Source organism: Onychomys torridus, chromosome 10, assembly GCF_903995425.1.
Source record: "Onychomys torridus chromosome 10, mOncTor1.1, whole genome shotgun sequence".
NCBI classification, from domain to species: Eukaryota; Metazoa; Chordata; class Mammalia; order Rodentia; family Cricetidae; genus Onychomys; species Onychomys torridus.
The window spans coordinates 83,485,139-83,496,192 of record NC_050452.1 but is presented as its reverse complement, the minus strand read 5'-3'; positions in this window follow the sequence as shown (position 1 = coordinate 83,496,192).

Genomic DNA, 11,054 nt, shown 5'->3' with positions numbered 1-11,054 from the left:
TGAGGTGAGGAAGCTGTGGCATGTTCTGTTTCTCTGATCTTTCAGTGTTCACCCCAATACCTGGCTCCAGGTTTGTTTTTATTAATAAGATCTTTTAAGATTCGTGCTACAGAGAAGTCATAGCACCTTGTCTCTGCAGAGTGTTTATCACACAGAGTTGAAGAGAGAGGAGAGGTTATTGCACACTGCTGAAGAAGGAAGTGGGTTATTACACAGAGATAAACAAGGAGGCAGAGTTATTATATACAGTTGAATAAGAAAGCAGGGTTATTGCGTATGCATAAATGAGGAGGCAGAGTTACTGTATACAGCTGGATCAAGGACACAGGCTTAGCTAATCTCAGTAGAAGCAGTCTCTGTAGGGGAATGGTCTTCACTCAGGCTGTAAAGATCTGAGGGGAGATAGCTGACGTGGACATTTTCATCCACACTATCTATCAATACCCACATTTGGACCCTGAGGAAGGATTTGCTGTTTCTCTCTGGACTCATGTCAGCCACACACATCTGCTCAGAACCTCACGCACTCAGGGCTTCCTCCACTCCCACAGTGGCCCCCCGCTTAGTTCTTTGTACTGTGAAATGGTTGATATGTAATCTCTTTGACCTACATAAAAGCCAGCTTCGCATAGGTCATCCTATGTTAACTCTGTGGGTAAATCCAAGATCAGTGGGGGTGGCTGAGTTCCTCTCTTTAGAAACGTATCTTTTGCCCCCCCTTTTTAAAAAAGATTAAAGGCATTTTCCCCCTGAATAGTCTTTGTTTTCCAGTACCCAAAACACAGTATACCCTTCTAATATCTATCTATCTATCTATCTATCTATCTATCTATCTATCTATCAATCTATCTATCAATCTATCTATCTATCATCTATCTATCCATCCATCCATCCATCCATCCATCCATCCATCCATCCATCCATCCTCTATCTCCAGCCACCCAGCCACCCGAATACATTCACAGGATTGTAAGAGAAAAACAGGGCTGGGGAGATGGTTCACTAGATAAAAGCATTTGCAGTGCATTCCTGATAACCTGAGCTTAATCCCCCAGAAGTACGGAAAAAGCAGGTTGCACTAAGCACATCTATAATCCCAGAACTCCTGGAGAGATGAGATGTGGAAACGAGAGAATCATCCTGAAGCTCATGGGCCCGCTAAGCTGGAATATGCTGCCAAATGCAGAGAGACCCTGGCTCAACAAGGTGACAGGAGAAAACTCACTCCTGGACCTTGTCCTCTGACTGCCACCCATGGGCTGTGGTGCGCACACGCGTGCGCAGACACACACACACACACACACACACACACACACACACACACACACACACACTACAGAGGGGATGTACAAAACTCTTCTGCTTCAGTGGTTTTAGCTGCAAATAGTAGAAACTTGTAGCCTAGCCCTGGCTTGCGTGGCAGGAGAGTGCATTCACTCAGTTATGAAAGGTAGGGGCAGCAGTTTTGTTGATATGGAGGCTGGCAGCATCATGAAGAGGCCGATTCTCTTTTCTCCTCTGCTCTCGAATGTGTGGCATGGCTCCAGTCGAAGGCTGGTTCCTTGTAAAATGGAAACAAGTTGGGCTTCGTGCACCCTTGGTTGGACTGCATAGAAGACAGGAGAACACGATTCCCCTGAATCTGTCATAGTGTGAAAGCACAGCCCAGGAGCATAGAGCATACCCTCTCTTCTTGTTTCACTGGCTAGAACTAGGTCACATAGCCATCCCTAAACAAGTCACTATCAAAAGAACAGAATCATACTTAGCCCACCAGAGCCACCCCTGGAGAAAATGGTCAGTTTTCCAAGTGCCTCTGGGTGAAATGGAGACGGCTGAGGTACCTCAAGTGTCTGTGTCTTGCCTTGTACCTGCCTGCGCACCCTTCACTGAGGTAAGGGCTATTCCCAGCTTTCTGTGTGCCTGACAAACAGTATTCTAGAGTAGATTCCTTTCGTCCCTTTTGTACGGGAAGGATGGCGTAGGGTACACAGTGTCTTACATGGCTTCTAATGGGCCATTGTTGTTAAGTGCTTAATAAATGTCACGATTAGAATACGTATTTTGTAAGTCTCAGTAGATTTATGTTCTAACTAACCATCTTGTCTATTTGTCTAATATGCTCCACTAGTGGTAGTCTTATTACTATTATTATTATTATTATTATTATTATTATTATTATTATTATTTAGCTCTAGCAATTTTGGGGACTAGGGCTTGAAAGTGGAGCAGCCCTGGCTGGCCAGTGGCATCAGAAAGAAAGAGAATGTCGCCGGGCAGGGGTGGCGCACGCCTTTAATCCCAGCACTCAGGAGGCAGAGGCAGGTGGATCTCTGAGTTCGAGGCCAGCCTGGTCTACAGAGTAAGTTCCAGGACAGGCTCCAAAACTACAGAGAAACCCTTTCTCGGAAAAAAAAAAAAAAAAAAAAGCCAAAACCAAGCCATATAAACAGCAGCAATAACAACAGATGCCTCTATGTCCATCTTATACACATGCTCATTCATAATATTTATTTTATACATATACACACATATACACAACATTACTGGATGTGTGTTCAGCAAGAACCAAGTTAGGCCAGGCATGGGGGCACACATCTGTAGTTCAGCACTCAGGAGGCTGAGGCAGGAGTTTTGAGTTTGAAGGCAACTTAGGTTACATCATGAGATGCTCCCCCCCCACAAAAAAAACTAGTTAGGTTTGCTTGCCCAGCTGTTTATACAGCTAACGTTTCTCCCTGACATACTCCCAATGTTCATTGGTGTTTTAGTGACAGACGTGATTCTCTGAGACTTGCTGAGTGAAACTCCAAAGGACTTCACTAATATGTGAGTCACACAGCAGTGACAGGACTGGATGATGGCTCTAACGCGTTTGCCCGAGTCCTAGATTTCTGGTAGTATTGCTCCTCTCTTCCCTGCCCTCCTCTTCTCTCTTCTTTCAAGAAATATAAACAAAATTTGATGGTCTGTGATTTCTAAAGAAAGAGACCACCTCTCAGAGGTTTTGACATAACAGAACGACACTAGAGCTGGTGTGGGGAATAATCCTTTTGTACACTGTGAAGATGTGTTACTCACGTTGGTTTAATAAAGAGCTAAGTGGCTAATGGTTAGGCAGGAGAACCAGACTGAGAGAATGCTGGGATGAGGAAGGGGGAGTCACCAGGAGACGCAGGGAGAAGCAAGATGAACATCCCATGTTGAAAAAAGGTACCGAGCTACATGGTAGAGCGTAGGTAAGAAATATGGGTTAATGTAAGTTGTAAGAGTTGTTAGTAACAAGCCTAAACTATCGGCCAAGCGGTTATAATTAATAATACTTCTCTGTGTGGTTATTTGGGAGTGGCAGGCGGGACAGAAAAGTCCACCTATAGGCTGAGGATTCAGCTTAGTTGGTAGAGTACTTGCCTGGCACACACATGGCCTGGGCATCTGGGTGTGATGGCACACACTTGTGATTTCAGCACTTGGGTGATGGAGCAGGAGGCTCAGGTCATCCCCAGTTAGAGAGAAAATCTTAGGTCAGCCTGGTGTACATGAAACCTCCCCAACCCCAAGCAAACAAGCATACAGACCAAATACCAGTAGAGCAATTTTAAAAAACAAATTGCATCTACAATTTTTTTATTTTATATAACTTGTATACAATGTTCCATACCCATTTTTAAGATAAATGTGTTTGTGGGGTTCACTTATTACATATTCACCACCATGCTGACTCAGTACATTCTCAAGGACCTAGTTGGGGGCTCTTTCCAAGTCAATCCCTACCCAAGACCCAGGGTCACCACTGTCTGCTTTCGGCTACTATGGGTTAGTTTTGTGTTTTTTAAAATTTCCTATGAGCAGGACCACACTCTATATTTTGATATTTATCCACATTTTACAGGAATCCATAGTTGAGTTTCATTGCTGAGTTCGGCTGGGAGTAGCCACACAGCTTGTTTATCCACCACCTACTGAGGAACTCCAGCTGTTTCCATTGCTTGGCTGTTATGAATACTATTATGAATAAAGCTATCATTTGGATTTTTTTTTTTGTAGAAACAAGCATTTCTTTCTTATATAATTAACTCTGAGTGTAATTGTTGAGTCATATGGAAGTATATTTTTAATTTTATAAGAAGTTGCCACGCTGTGTTCCAAGACGTGATATACTTTATATTCTCGCCAGTAACACACCAGGGCCACATTGCATCTCAGGAACAGTGGACGTGGCCAGTCTTTCTAGTTTTCCATTTCCACCAAGACTACTGATATTCACCTTCATTTCATGTGCTTTTGGCCAAACATGTATCATCTTTATGATGTGCGTGTTCAAATATTTTGCTCATTAATTTTGTTTTTAACAGGTGGTTCAAGTATTTCTTATTCCTAGTCTGTGGTTCACATCTTTAGTTTTCTTTCCATTGTCCTAGGTGAACTTTTGTTGCTGTGGCAAACACTATGTCCAAAATCATCTTAGGAGAGAAAGGATTTATTTGGCTTATAATTCCAGGTGACAGTCCTTTATTGAGGGAAGTCAGAGGCAGGGACTCAAGCTGCTGTCATATCACACCCACAGTCAAGAGCACAGAGAAAGGTGTGATGTTACTTGCTTCTTGCATCTAGCTTTCTCTTGTTTTCTATAGTTCAGGAGCCCCTGCCTAGGGAATGGTGCTGCCCACAATAGGCTAGGTCTTCCTACATCAAAAATCAAGACAAAACCTCCCAGACATGCCCATAAGCCAACCTGATCTAGACAGTCCTCCCTCTTTCAGGCTTACAGTGAATCCAGCAAATATAAATTCCAAGCAAACCATTACTATTGTTGCTATGGTTTTGAGACAGGATTTTGAATTCACAATACAAGCTCCTCACTCAACCTCCTAAGTGCTGGAACTATATATATACACATCAGGTCCCATGTTAGTCTTCCTCTCTCTCTCTCATTTCATGTAACCTATACTGGTCTTGAAATCCTGATGATTCGGTCTCTAGCTCCCAAATGCTGAGATTACAGGGCATGGTAATAACATGTGAGGCACAATCTGTCAAAATTCCTCATCCCAACCAGTCAATGTCTGCTTCTGGTGGTCCAGGAAAGACTAATGGAATGGAAAAAGGAGACCTGAAGAAATGTTGATAATCAGAGGAATTTAAGATTGGGGAGTAGAATTAATGCAAAAGACAATGAATTTGGAAAAATGAACAAAGTACAAACATGATCCACAGGTATTGGTAGATGAAGGAGCCAGAGTTATGAGTGAACTAAACAGAGGACATTTTCCACCCCTCAACCGGAGGAACAGGCCATCCATAGAAGAGACAAGATTACAGAGTGGCCCCATGCATCAGAGCTCATCACCTGACAACATTGATGAGGCCAGAACAGTGGGTTATTGTGATGAATAAGAGACACAGGTGAGACCAAAGTGACCGCTGTCCAAATGTACAGCTCTGTATGATGACCTTAATTTAGAAGCAATATTTAGTATTCAGAGAGATTAACGATGTAAAGTTTCTAGGCCCAATAAATAATCCTATGACTACTGGTCCCAGCAACAGAGGAATTCTCGAGGAATGAGAGATGATAGAGCTAGGGGTCACTGACCCAGCTCAAGGGCTGGCTGCCAGGGACAGGGGCCAGCAGACTGTGTCATCAGACCCCTGGGAGTGTGCTGCTGAGTCACAGTGCAATTCTTTATGAGAACAGATTTTAAAGCACAGGCACTACTAAAGAGTAGCACAAACCCACAAGATGCCAGAAACTTCCTTGTAGGGTTAGATAATTTTTACCTTTAAAAAGAATGCAAAGGGTTGGGGATTTAGCTCAGAGGTAGAGTGCTTGCCTAGCAAGTGCAAGGCCCTGGGTTCGATCCCCAGCTCAAAAAAACAAAACAAAAAAAGAATGCAAAGAAGTTCTGCAATTCTGTCTTTTTCAAGTCATACTTGCCTTGAGAGGGGGACTGAGGGTGAAAGTCAAGTTAGATATGCTAACAATGGAATGCCAATGGGGTTGAGTGGAGAGGCAAACTTCTGAGGATGTCATGATGAATGTCCTGATAATAAATCTGGCTAACAGGCCACTGAAGTCCAATACGGTAAGCAAGCAACCAATTGTTTTAAATGAAGTAAAATGTCCAGGCCTAAGTGAATTATCCAAGGAAGACTCCACCTAAGTGATTAGAGGATCAATATTAGTCAGCTTTGAGAAAACTAAGACATGGGAAGATTGACAAGTACAATCTAGTCCTGATTTTCATAGAGAATAAAAGCCATAGAAGAGAATTAATCTAACATGGCCAACATGCCTCGACAGTGAGTTTTAAATAATTTTTACTTGTATTTATCTATTTATTTTTATTCCTTACAGTGCTGTGGATTGAACCCTGGGACTCACATATGCTAGTGACGAGCTAAGTCCCCAGATAAACAATTTTGTGTGTGTCCATACATGGTGTATGGTGTGCGCGTGTGTACTGTGACTGTGTGTACCTGTGGAGGCCAGAGGTTGATATCAAGTGTCTTCCTTTGTTGTATACCATACTTCTCTGAGGTAGGGTCTGTTACTGAGCCTCAAGCACACTGACTGTCTAGACTGGCTGGCCAGAGAGCCCTCAGAATCTGCCTGCCTTTACTTCTGAGCTGTTACAGGTGGATGCTGTCATAGCCAGCTCTTACATGGATGCTGGGGAGTGAGCTCAGGTACTCATGCTGTACGGAAAACAGTTGATCCATTGGACCATCTCCACAGTCCGTGAACTTCTTTTTAAAGCAACAGAGAGTATGTTTTATGACTGGAATATTTGATACTGTTAAAAATTAAATCTCCTTACACTGTAGATTTAATGCAATTCCAGTGAGAATCTCAACATTTTGGAGAATTTCAGAGCTTATTATAAAAATGTATGTGGAAAGGCAAGGGAATTGGGGTAGCCAAAATAATCTGGAAAGGAGATTACAGAGTTGGAGAATTCATTTTTCCTGAGTTCAACACTTAAAGCTACCATGATTAAGGTACAGTAGCCTTGGCAAGGTGAAAAGCCCACAGATCAGTGATTCCCACCCGGGTCCTCATGCTTGAGCAGCGAGCTAGCCACTAAGCTATTTCCCTCACCTCTACTGAATGAATTTTTGACAAAGGCACAAAAGGAATTCAGTGGCGAGAAAAGAAGGACTGGGCAGTCGGGGGAGAAGCTTCCCTACATATGATGACGGAAGAAATGAAGATGTCAGAATCCCTTAATTCTTACCTCATATTATCCACAAAATAACTAAAAAAGAGACTTACATCTTACATTTATCTATTTAGTGTGTGTGTGTGTGTGTGTGTGTGTGTGTGTGTACGTGTGTACGCACTACAGCACACATGAGGAAATCAGAAGTCAATCTGCAGGACTTGGTTCTCTCCTCTATATGAGTGCTAAGGGACAAACTTCAGCTGGGCAGGCTTGGCAGCAGGTGTTTTTATCTGCTGAGCCACCCCTCAACCCTAGACTTAAACTTAACAGGAAATACAGCGGGCATGGTGGGACACACTTGTAATCACAGCAGACAGGAGGTGGAGGCAGAAGGTTTTTGAGTTCCAGGCTAGTCTCAACAAATAAACAATAACCAAATGACATAAAAACCTTGAAGACTAGGGAAGTTCTAGAAAATAACAATAAATGTGGCAAAGACTCCTTAAGTACAGAATCAAAACCAAAGCATAATCCCTAAAAGAGAAAAAGTCACATAAAAAAATCTCAGCTTTTGACTGTTAAGAAAAGGAAATGCCAAGCCTTGGCCGGAGTAAGTACTTGTAAAGGACATACCTGTAGAGGGCTTTTATCCAGCACCTATGATGATTCTCAAAGCTTACAGGAAACTGTTGTGGACTATTATTTTAGCTGTGGAAAGGTGTGTTACATTTGTTTCCGCTGCCTTTGTTAATGATGCAAAGATGTGATACATTTGTTTGATTAAATAAAACTAACCTGGGGTCAGGAGGCTGAGTCAGCAACTAGCTGACAAGTGGTGAGGAGGAGCTAAGTGTAGTGAGGTTCTTTAGTCGGGGCTGAGCAGAAGAAGGATGGCCCTTTTTCTAGGAGATGCAAGGGAAGAGAGAAGGTTAACTACTTACTGTTCAGCCTCTCTGAGCCAGCAGGATTTCACCTCAACCTTTGAATCCTGAGTTCTACAGAGGGATAGAGGTTTAGATAGTTTCCTTTAGCAGCCATAATAGAGCTGGTGCCTGAGGGAACAGAATTCCCACCTGGCTGTGGCCCTTCCAGCCAAGACTCTGCTGGTAGCTGCTGAGTTGCAATTGTGGTTGGGACAGCTGCCTAAGGTGCAGCCACTGGATTGAATGCAAAACAACAAGAAACTCAATTAAAAAAACCCAAGAGGGGGCTGGAGAGATGGCTCAGCGGTTAAGGACATTGGCCGGTCTTCCAGAGGTCCTGAGTTCAATTCCCAGCAACCACATGGTGGCTCGCAATCATCTATAGTGGGATCTGGTGCCCTCTTCTGGCAGGCAGGCAGAACACTGTACATAATAAATAAATAAACCTTTAAAAAAAAAAAAAGAGCCAATCATGGCAGCACATGATTACAGTTTCAGCACTTGAGTCAGAGGGAGGAAGATTTTTCACAAGTTCAAGGCCAGTCTGGCCTGAGTTGTAGATCAGTCAAGGTTACATAGTAGAACATTGTCTCCAACAACCAAACAAAACCCAACCAACCAACCAACCAACCAAAAAACCAAAAAATGAGAAGCAAGGGATACATCACCCAAGAAAGTGTATGGTTGGCAAATAGATGCTGAACATCTCAGGGATGAAGGAAATGTAAAGCATCCAAGGGAACAGCGCACACCTCCTGGGATGGCTAAAACTTAAAAGACCAAGTATCCTGACAGTGGCTGCAGAGCTGGTAGTGGTTACTTTACGCATCCAAATGAGTTCCAGCGTATAATCACCTCAGAAACAAACCCTATGCCTTAGTTGTCTCCCGGGCCTCCTCCTCCCTAACAATGAGCTGTCTGTCTCTAGAGCCAGACATATAAGTGGAGTCATACCATGAGTGCTCTTTTCAGACTTTCCCCTTTCACATAGCATAATGTATGAATGATCCATTCATGTACCATGTATCAGTACTTACCCCTTTTATGGAAAAATAAATACTCTACTGTATGGATATATCATATATTATCTGTTCATCAGTTGTCGGGGTTATTTCCACTGTTTGGCTATAGTGTTGAACCCTATGAATGTCATTGTACCCACTGCTGGATGGATGTGTTTTCATTTCTCTTGGGTATCTAGACATTTCTAGGTCATAGCATAACTGTGCTTAACTATCTGTAAAACTGCCTATCACCATGGCTGTAACCTAGGAACAGTATATGAAGCTTCTGGGTTTTCTCAATCTTCACCAACACTCTATTATCAGAGCCTGAGGGTGTTTTGTTTTGTATTTTTGAGGCAGGGTCTCTCTATACAGCCCTGGCTGTCCTGGAACTCACTGCTTCTGCAGTGCTGGGATTAAAGGCATTCACCACCATGCCTTTGAGTTATTATAGATGTCTCAATGGATGTGAATTGTTACTGAGTTACCATTTCTCCTGGCATGTCCATTTGCTTAGACGTTTACACTTTCGCCATTGAATGGTCTTACCACCCTTGTTGAAAATCACTTGACAGCTGGCAGGGATCTGTTTTTGGATCTTAACTCTATCCCATTATTAATGTGCCTATCTTGTATCTGTGCACTGTGCCTCCTACTGTTTTGTGGTCAAGTTTGAAACCCCGAGTGTGAGTCTTGGAACTTGTGGCTGTTTTGGGTCTCAGAACTTCCATAGTCATGGTGGAATCGAACCATCGTTTTTTACAAACAGGTTAGCTGAGTGGCTGAAAAGGACTGTGCTGAATCCATAGATCAGTGTGGAGAGTCTGCCACCTCGTGTTTTTCCATTGTTTGCCGTTTATTTGGATTCAAACATTGGGGTGGGGATGGGATTTATCTCATTATGAAGTGCTTGCCTGGCAAACCCTGTGGAAGATCCAGGGTTCGATTCTCAGTATCTCATTAAACTTTGTTTCCAGAAATATATATATATATTTATATATTGTTTGTTTGGTTTTTCAAGACAGGGTTTCTCTGTAGCTTTGGAGCCTGTCCTGGACTAGTTCTGTAGCCCAGGCTGGCCTCGAACTCACAGAGATCCACCTGCCTCTGCCTCCCGAGTGCTGGGATTACAGGCGTGCACCACGGCCGCCCGGCGTTTCCAGAAATACTTTTGCATGTCTTTAAAACCATTCTCCTAAGTTCTTTATTCATTTTGTTGTGAATATAAATGAAAGTGTTTTCTAAATTCTATTTTCCGTATTGTCCATTGCAAATGTGTACAGATACAATTGCTTTTTGAGTATTGATCTTGAATCCTATACATTCTTTAATACCCTTAAGATTTCCTCTATATAAGTTCATGTCATCTTTGAATAAAGTTTTAAGTTTCCCTCTCTAATTTGCATGCGTTTCAAATGTTTTATTGAACATAATAATATTGCAGGAGTCAGATCTATTACTTTATTCTCTAAATGGAAGTAGTGATGGTTTCTAACTCCTTTTTTTTTTTTTTTTTGGACAGGGTCTCACTATGTAGCCCTGTGTATCTTGGAACTGGTTACATAGACCAGGATGTTTGTACTCCATCTTCGTGTATTTGTTTTGTGTCTTTCTCATTGTATCTGTATTGTTTCTTATTATGTTTGGTGTTTTCTGAATGTATCTTTTTCTTGTACTGTGGTCAAAGTGCTCTTACATTAGATTTTTAACAAAGAAAATGGAAAGCTACAGAAACAGTCTAGATAACTTACTTAAAAAATAAGAATAAACTATAGAATGCATAAGTTGTCTTATGTCACTGAACTCCAGATTCAAATTTAACAGTGTCTACTCACCAAGCTTAGATCAGGTGATCACTTAAGGGCTCTAAGGGGGATGAAATGAAGGGTCTGGTGGGTGCTTTATCTTCAGGAATGTTTTATAAGAGACTTTGACTTTCTACCAAGGTAAAACATTCACTT